Source organism: Monodon monoceros, unplaced genomic scaffold, assembly GCF_005190385.1.
Source record: "Monodon monoceros isolate NGI ecotype Baffin Bay Population unplaced genomic scaffold, NGI_Narwhal_1 Super_Scaffold_5, whole genome shotgun sequence".
NCBI lineage: Eukaryota > Metazoa > Chordata > Mammalia > Artiodactyla > Monodontidae > Monodon > Monodon monoceros.
In genome coordinates, this window is record NW_021703782.1 from 12,815,432 (window position 1) to 12,825,336 (window position 9,905).

The window sequence follows — 9,905 nt, forward strand, 5'->3', positions numbered from 1 at the left end:
TCTGAGAATAGCTCTCTTGTCCGCTGTTCTCTCTGAAACCTAGTTTTGTAATGAAATTGACACTAGAGGGTCAGGCCACTTAAAGTCTGCATCACGTTTACAACCTGCTTCCTGCTGGTGCAGGACACACTCAGCTCCTCCTCGAGGGAGGCAGCCCGATGTCTAAACAAGTCATTGCATCTCTGTCAAAACCCAGGACCTGGTGTCAGTGCACGGTCTTTTCCATGGTGTGCTGAGGGTGTAATCATCTAGGCCAGGAGGTAGTGCTCACTATCTCTCTCCGGTCTTATTGGCTAGAACTTTTCATGTGTACACACCTGGCTGCAAGAGAACAGGAAATGGGGACTTCAGCTGGGTATATATATATATATATACCTGGGTATATCCATATCCTTAGCTAGAACTCAGAAGTCCTGTTTGGAAAGATGTATTGAATAGATGAAGGATGCTCGTGAACAACTAGTCTGTCTCGGCCACACTCAGGCACGAAGTCTCCCTCCTACACCACTCACAAACGTGGAACTGAGCACGTTTCCATCACTAATACACACACACATAAATGCACGCACACTTACACAAAGCTTTTGTTGGTGGTAATAGACTACTTGCTTTCGGAAGATGGGTGGCGTTTATGTAACAAAAATAAAATGATAATAGTAGACCTTCTGGTTCTCTAAAGACCCTCAGCCATTTCATTGCATTTCTCAACCTCCCTTCTGCTTTTCTCTTTACTTGCCTCTGTCTGCACTCCAGCATTTCTATTCATTCCTATTCCCAAGTGGTTTAGCTTTCCTTGTGCCCCCTTGACTATTACTAATGCCCTGACAGCCGCACTTTCCACCCAAGTGATATTATTAAAGAATTTTGCTAAAGGAAGTCAGGTCTCCTTTAAAAGGAATTCAAGGGACGTACTAGGACTATAATGTAGAACATGAGAAATATAATGAACTCTGCTGTATGTTGTATAGGAAAGGTAGAAAGAGAGCAAATCTTAAGAGTTCTCATCAAAAGAAAAAATTTTTTTCTATTTCTTTAATTTTGTATCTATATGATATGATGGATGTTCACTAAATTTATTGCCATAATCATTTCATGATGTATGTAAGTCAAATTGTTATACTGTATACCTTAAGCTTCTACAATGCTGTTTGTCAATTATATCACAATAAAACTGGAAGAAAAAAGATAAGTTAAAACATGACAACTGAAAAAAATGAATTCAAGGGCTATTAAAATTATGATTTTCTTTCATCCTGTTCAGAGTTTGTGTATTGCACAGAAGAGACTGAAAGGGACTATACTATTATAATAACCTTATAAGGTAGGTCTTATTTTTATTACTTCCATTTTCTAGATAAGGAAACTAAAGCATAGAGAGGGTAAGTTACTTGTGCAAAGCTCACACAGCTAATGATAATAATAATAACAAACAGAGTGCTTACTGTAATCACGGTTCTGAGTGTTTTATACGTAACAATACCATTTAGTTCCCATCTGTGTGATAGATGATGACATGTTCCCCATTTACAGATGAATAAACTGAGGCCTGGAACAGTTTAGTAAGTTGCTCAAGGTTACACAGCTAGTAAGTAAGTGGCAAGGTTGGGATTTGAATCTGAGTCTAGGTCCATGCCTGTAAAATTTACATTCTTTTATTTCTTTTTAAAAAATTTTTTTCTTTTGTTTTTTTTTTGTTTAAGAAAAGTTTTTGTTTTGAAACTTTACATTTTTAAACACTAATGTTCACAGCCCAAGCTTACATGGTAAACTTAATGAGTTGATCCTCTCAAACAAAGGGGTCCTGACAGAGATGACCTTTGAGAGTACCAATATCAGGGATAAGGCCTGGTGAAGGTTCTCTGACTGTGGGGTCATGATGTGTGTTAGGTCGGTGGATTTGAGTTCCACTGCAGAATCTAGTTGGGTGCATCCATTCACAGCAGGGTGGAAAGAGTCCTAGGAGGTCAGGGTTTGAATTACAGCAACCTGAAAGCTAAGTGAGGTCCCTGCCTGGAAAGTAAACATCGGAATGCTTATTCAAAAAGCAAAGCCTGGATTTGCTGGGCTCTCTCGAGAGATGCCATCGTTATTGAAGGCCTTATACCATCTGGCTCCCTGTGCACAGCAAAACCTAATGATGCTGACAGGTCACGAAAGTTCACACTAATGGGCTCGTGTTTTATTTATTCAGGTGCTGATTTGACATTTCCCAGCCCTGATGAATCTATGGATTTGGAAGTAACTGGGTCCTCTCTTTCTATACCGTGATGTTATCTCCCAAAATGAAGGAAATGAGAAACAGGAAAGGCCTAGATTCCCTGCAGATAGCTCTCACAGTTTACGGTAAGAAATCAAATGGTACGAAAAGCATTAGCCAAAATTTAAAACACAAATCATTGGTGTTTAATATGATATATTGCAAAGAAATTTCTGGCACTGAAAGTCTGTCTTTAAGCAACACTTCCACACAGCGCCAAGTAAACAATGTAATAGCATCTGGACTCCTTCTAAATCAAGTATGAAATTATGTATTTCTCCCATGACACAGATGACTCTAAAAGGCAACATTTCCTAAAATTAAAAATGAAGGGTAAATTAAGCAGTGTCTAAGGAAGGCTTTCTTGTGATTCTTTTCATTTTAGTTTTTAAAATATCTTTTAAAAAATATCTACTTAAGTAAAATATACATACAGAAGAGTGAAGAAATCATTGATGTTTATTTTGACACATTTTTACACAAACCCAAATAACCACCACTTAGACCCATATTGAGAATGTCACCATGTCCTCAAAACTTTCTTGCTCTCTTTAAACCCTCCTCTCCAAAATTAATCACTATCCTGACTTCTTTTTTAAATTTTTATTTTAAAATATAGCACAGATACATAAACTATATCAAACAATTGTCCATAATACAGAAATATTATAAGGCAAATTCTTGTAACTACCACCCAAGTCAAGGGATAAACCTTGACCAACCACCCAGAACCCACCACATGCCCCATCCTTCCGGAGGGAAGACAGCGGCTTACCTGTATCCAGGTAACATAAAAATCATTTCCATGCTTTGCTTTACAGTTTTGCCACCCAATTGTGTATCCCTAAACAATAAAGTTTAGTGTGGCCTGTTCCTAAAAAAATGTCACTTAAGCCACTTTTAATGGAAAGATTTCCCCTCTATCATTATAACTACTTGTGCATTGTATTTGTTGAAGGAACTGGGCCTTGGTCTGCATAGAGTTTCCTATTATGAAGTAATCTGACTCAAAATTTCAAACCTGAATATGATCAAACCTGTAGTTCCCAGTGCCAGTTTATAAGAAATGCAAAGGACAGAGAGATTTGTAAAAATACTCATGGAGATGCACTCAGGAAAAACATCCAGTACAACTTCTATAAGAAAGTAATCAGAAACGCCTAATTCTTTTTGTTTTGCTTTGTTTTGTTTTTTAGAAAAACCAGTGTTAAAAATACGGAATTGACACCCTACCATCCTTCAAAGGTAGCCAAATTCTTAAAGAATCATTATGAACTCATGTATTTAAACTGCAGTTTAGATTAGGGTGAAAATAATTATGTTAGAATTCAGAAAACAGGCTGACATATTGAATATATAAAATGTTTTTCAAATTCTTTCCTCAATTAGTGTATTTTTTTCAGAGAGATAAACTTTCTTATTTATGGATCATTAAAAATATTTTAGTCTTTTTATCCTGATGACCATCACGTCCACCTTCTTCAAGTTGCTCCTGTGTCCTTTTTTTTTTTTATAATTATTTATTTATTTGGCTGCATTGTGTCTTATTTGCAGCATGCGGGATTTTTCGTTGTGGTGCACGGGCTTCTCTCTAGTTGTGGCGCATGGGCTTCTCTCTAGTTGTGGCGTGTGGGTTTTTCTCTCCCTAGTTGAGTTTCATGGGCTCCAGGGCACGTAGGTTCTGTAGTTTGTGGCTCACGGGCTCTCTTGTTGAGCTGTGCGAGCTCAGTGGTTGTGGTGCGTGGGCTTAGTGGCCCCGCGGGCATATGGGGTCTTAGTTCCCCGACCAGGGATCGAACCCGCATCCCCTGCATTGGCAGGTGGATTCTTTACCACTGGACCACCAGGGAAGTCCCCTCTCCAGTGTCCTTTTTTTTTTTTTTTTTTTTGCGGTACGCGGGCCTCTTGCTGTTGTGGCCCCTCCCGTTGTGGAGCACAGGCTCCGGACGCACAGGTTCAGTAGCCATGGCTCACGGGCCCAGCCGCTCCGTGGCATGTGGGATCTTCCCGGACCGGGGCACGAACCCATGTCCCTTGCATTGACAGGCGGACTCTCAACCACTGCGCCACCAGGGAAGCCCTACAAGAAACTTTTAACAAGGATCTAGAAGAACTAAAGAGCAAACAAACAGTGATGAACAACACAATAACTGGAATTAAAAATACTCTAGAAGGAATCAGTAGCAGAATAACTGAGGCAGAATAACGGATAAGTGAGCTGGAAGATAAAATGGTGGAAATAACTGCCAGGGAGAAGAATAAAGAAAAAAGAATTGAAGACAGTCTCAACTGAGACCTCTGGGACAACATTAAATGCACCAACATTTGAATTATAGGGGTCCCAGAAGAAGAAGAGAAAAAGAAAGGGTCTGAGAAAATATTTGAAGAGATTATAGTTGAGAACTTCCCTAACATGTGAAAGAAAATAGTCAATCAAGTCCAGGAAGCACAGAGAGTCCCATACAGGATAAACCCAAAGAGAAACATGCTGACATATATTAATCAAACTATCAAAAATTAAATACAAAGAAAAAATATTAAAAGCAGCAAGGGAAAAGCAAAAATAATTTACCAGGGAATCCCCATAAGGTTAAGAGCTGATCTTTCAGCAGAAACTCTGAAAGGCAGAAGGCAGTGGCAGGACATATTTAAAGTGATGAAAGGGAAACACCTACAACCCAGATTACTCTGCTCAGCAAGGATCTCATTCAGATTCGATGGAGAAATCAAAATCTTTACAAACAAGCAAAAGTTAGGAGAATTCAGCACCACCAAACCAGCTTTACAACAAATGCTAAAGGAACTTCTCTAAATGGGAAACACAAGAGAAGAAAAAGACCCACAAAAACAAACCCAAATCAATTAATAAAATGGTAATAGGAATATACATATCGATAATCACCTTGAATGTAAATGGATTAAATTCTCCAATCAAAAGACACAGACTGGCTGAATGCATACAAAAACGAGACCCTTATATATGCTGTCTACAAGAGACCCACTTCAGACCTAGGGACACATACAGACTGAAAGTGAGGGGATGGAAAAAGATATTCCATGCAAATGGAAAATATAAGAAAGATGAAGTAGCAATATTCATGTCAGATAAAATAGACTTTAAAATAAAGACTGTTACAAGAGATAAAGAAGGACACTACATAATGATCAAAGGATTAATCCAAGAAGAAAACATAACAATTATAAATATTTATGCACCCAACATAGGAGCACCTCAATACATAAGGCAAATGCTAACAGCCATAAAAGGAGAAATTGACAGTAATACAATAATAGTGGGGGACTTTAAAACCCCATTTACACCAATAGACAGATCATCCAGACAGAAAATAAATAAGGAAACACAAGCTTTAAATGGCACAATAGACTTAATTGATATTTTTAGGACATTCTACCAGAAAGCGGAAGAACACTTTCTTCTCAAATGCACGTGGAACATTCTCCCAAATAGATCACATCTTGGGTCACAAATCAAGCCTTGGAAAATTTAAGAAAACTGAAGTCGTATCAAGCATCTATTCTGACTACAACGCTACGAGATTAGAAATCAATTACGGGAAAAAAACAGTAAAAAACACAAATACATGGAGGCTAAACAGTGTGCTGCTAAATAACCAAGAGATCACTGAATAAATCAAAGAGAAAATAAAAAAATACCTAGAAAAAATGATAACAAAAACATGACGATCCAAAACCTATGGGATGCAGGAAGAGCAGTTCTAAGAGGGAAGTACATAGCAATTCAAGCTCACCTCAAGAAACAAGAAAAATCTCAAATAAACAATTTAACCTTACACCTAAAAAAGAAGAACAAAGAAAATGCAAAGTTAGTAGAAAGAAAGAAATCATAAAGATTAGAGGAGAAATAAATGAAACAGAAACAAAGAAAACAATAGCAAAGATCAATAAAACTAAAAGCTGGTTCTTTGAGAAGATAAACAAAATTGATAAAACTTTAGCCAGACTCATCAAGAAAAAAAGGGAGAGGACACAAATCAATAAAATTAGAAATGAAAAAGGAGAGATTACAACTGACACCACGGTAATACAAAAGATCATAAGAGACTAATACAAGCAACTATATGCCAATAAAATGGACAACCTGGAAGAAATGGACAAATTCTTGGAAAAGTACAAGCTTCTAAGGTTGAAACAGGAAGAATTAGAAAATATAAACAGACCAATCACAGGTAACGAAATTGAAACTATAATTAAAAATTTTCCAAGAAACAAAAGTCCAGGACCAGATGGCTTCACAGGCGAATTCTATCAAACATTTAGAGAAGAGTTAATATGTATAGTTCTCAAACTCTTCCGAAAACTTGTGGAGGGAGGAACACTCCCAAACTTGTTCTATGAGGCCACCATTACCCTGATGCCATGATATCAGAAAATGATATCACAAAAAAAGAAAATTATAGACCAATATCACTGATGAACATAGATGCAAAAGTTCTCAACGAAATACTAGCAAATAGAATCCAACAACACATTAAAAGAATCATACACCATGATCAAGTGGAATTTATCCCAGGGATGCAAGGATTCTTCAATATACGCAAAACAATCAATGTGATACACCATATTAACAAATTAAAGAATAAAAACCATATGAACATCTCAATAGATGCAGAAAAAGCTTTTGACAATATTCAATCCCCATTTATGATTAAAACTCTCCAGAAAGTGGGCATAGAGGGAACCTACCTCAACATAATAAAAGCCGTATATGACAAACTCACAGCAAACATCATTCTCAATAGTGAAAAAGTGAAAGCATTTCCTCTAAGATCAGGAACAAGATAAGGATGTCCACTCTTGCCACTATTATTCTACATAGTATTGGAAGTCCTAGCCACAGAGAAGAAAAGAAATAAAAGGAATACAAATTAGAAAAGAAGATGTAAAACTGTCACTGTTTTCCAATGACATGATACTATACATAGAAAATCCTAAAGATGCCACCAGAAAACTAATAGAGCTAATCAATGAATTTGGTAAAGTAGCAGGGTACAGAATTAATGCACAGAAATATATTGCATTCCTATACACTAACAACTAAAGATCAGAAAGGGAAATTAAGGAAACAATCCCATTTACCATTGCAACAAAAAGAATAAAATACCTAGGAATAAGCCTACCTAAGGAGGCAAAAGAGCTGTACCCAGAAAACTATAAAACACTGATGAAATAAATCAAATATAACATAAACAGATGGAGAGATATACCATGCTCCTAGATTGGAAGAAACAATATTGTGAAAATGACTATAATACCCAAAGCAATCTACAGGTTCAATGCAATCCCTATCAAATTACCAATGGCATTTTTCACAGAACTAGAAAAAGAAATTTTACAATTTTTATGGAAACAAAAAGGACCCCAAATAGCCAAAGCAATCTTAAGAAAGAAAAACAGAGCTGGAGGAGTCAGGCTCCCTGACTTCAGACTATACTACAAAGCTACAGTAATCAAGACAGTATGGCACTGGCACAAAAACAGAAATATAGATCAATGGAACAGGATAGAAAGCCCAGAGATAAGCTCATGAACATATGGTCACCTTATCTTTGACAAAGGAGGCAAGAATATACAATGGAGAAAAGACAGCTTCTTTAATAAGTGGTGCTGGGAAAAATGAACAGCTATACATAAAAGTATGAAATTAGAACACTCCCTAACACCATACACAAAGATAAACTCAAAATGGATTAAAGACCTAAATGTAAGGCCAGACACTATAAAACTCTTAGAGGAAAATATAGGCAGAACACTCTGTGACAAATCACAGCAAGATCCTTTTTGACCTACCTCCTAGAGTAAGGGAAATAAAAACAAAGAGAAACAAATGGGACCTAATGAAACTTAAAAGCTTTTGCACAGCAAAGGCAACCATAAACAAGACAAAAATACAACCCTCAGAATGGAAGAAAATATTTGCAGATGAAGCAACTGACAAAGGATTAATCTCCAAAATATACAAGCAGCTCAATATCAACAAAAACATAAACAACCCAATCCAAAAATGGGTGAAGACCTTAATAGACATTTCTCCAAAGAAGACATACAGGTGGCCAACAAATACATGAAAAGATGCTCAACATCACTAACCATTAGAGCAATATAAATCAAAACCACAGTGAGGTATTACCTCACACCGATCAGAATGGTCATCATCAAAAAATCTACAAACAATAAATGCTGGAGAGGGTGTCGAGAAAAAGGAATGCTCTTACACTGTTGGTGGGAATGCAAATTGATACAGCCACTATGGAGAACAGTATGAAGGTTCCTAAAAAATCTAAAAATAGAACTACCATATGACCCAGCAATTCCAATACTGTGCATATACCCTGAGAAAACCATAATTCAAAAAGATACATGTACCACAATGTTCATTGCAGCACTATTTACAATAACCAGGACATGGAAGCAACCTAAATGGCCATCAATTGGTGAATGGATAAAGAAGATGTGGCACATATATACAATGGAATATTACTCAGCCGTAAAAAGGAAAGAAACTGAGTTATTTGTAGTGAGGTGGATGGACCTAGAATCTGTCTACAGAGTGAAGTAAGTCAGAAAGAGAAAAACAAATACCATATGCTAACACATATATGCATAATTTTAAAAAGCGGTACTGATGCACCTAGTGGCAGGGCAGGAATAAAGATGCAGATGTAGAGAACGGACTTGAGGGCATGGGGGGGAAAGGAAACTGGGGTGAAGGGAGAGATTAGCATTGACATATATACACTAACAAATGTAAAATGGATGGCTAGTGTGAAGTGGCTGCTGGCACAGGGAGGTCAGCTCAGTGCTTTGTGACGACCTAGAGAGATGGGATAGGGAGTGTAGGAGGGAGGCTCAAGAGGGAGGGGTTAGGGGATATATGTATACATATAGCTGATTCACTTTGTTTTACAGCAGAAGCTAACACAACATTGTAAAGCATTTATACTCCAGTAAAGTTGAGAAAAATAAATAAATAAAATAAAAAACAAAAACAAAGAAGCAAACAAAAAAGACATAAGGCATGTAGAAAACAAATAGCAAAATGGTAGACATAAATCCTCCTTTATCAGTCACACACTAAATGTAAATCGGTTAAACACTGTTAAAAGGTAAACTGAAGCATATTAAAATTAAAAAAAATTATTGGGCTGCTCAGGGTCTTAGTTGTGGCATGTGGGATCTTTAGTTGTGGTATGTGGGATCTTCAGTTGCAGCATGCGAACTCCTAGTTGTGGCATGTGGGGTTTAGTTCCCCAACCAGGTATAGAACCCGGGCCTCCTGCATTGGGAGCACAGAATCTTAGCCTCTGGACCACCAGGGAAGTCCCTTAAAATTTTTAAGAGTTTGTATGTGCAAAAATCAGTTTGAACCAGGCAGCACAAAGCTGGAACTGGTTAGAAGTATTCCACCAATAAGAGCTAAGGAAAGACTTTTATAGAGAAAAGGCAGAAGCAAAGCAAGGAAATTATTTGACAGGCTATAGCTTCAGTGTTTGCCTTATTTGGAAAAGCGTGGTTGGCTGTTTGTGATTTGGTTGTCCTTAGGTTTCAATTTCTTAATCTTGAGGCATATACAAACTTAGATTTTGGTTTGCTTATTCAGGCTCCTAAG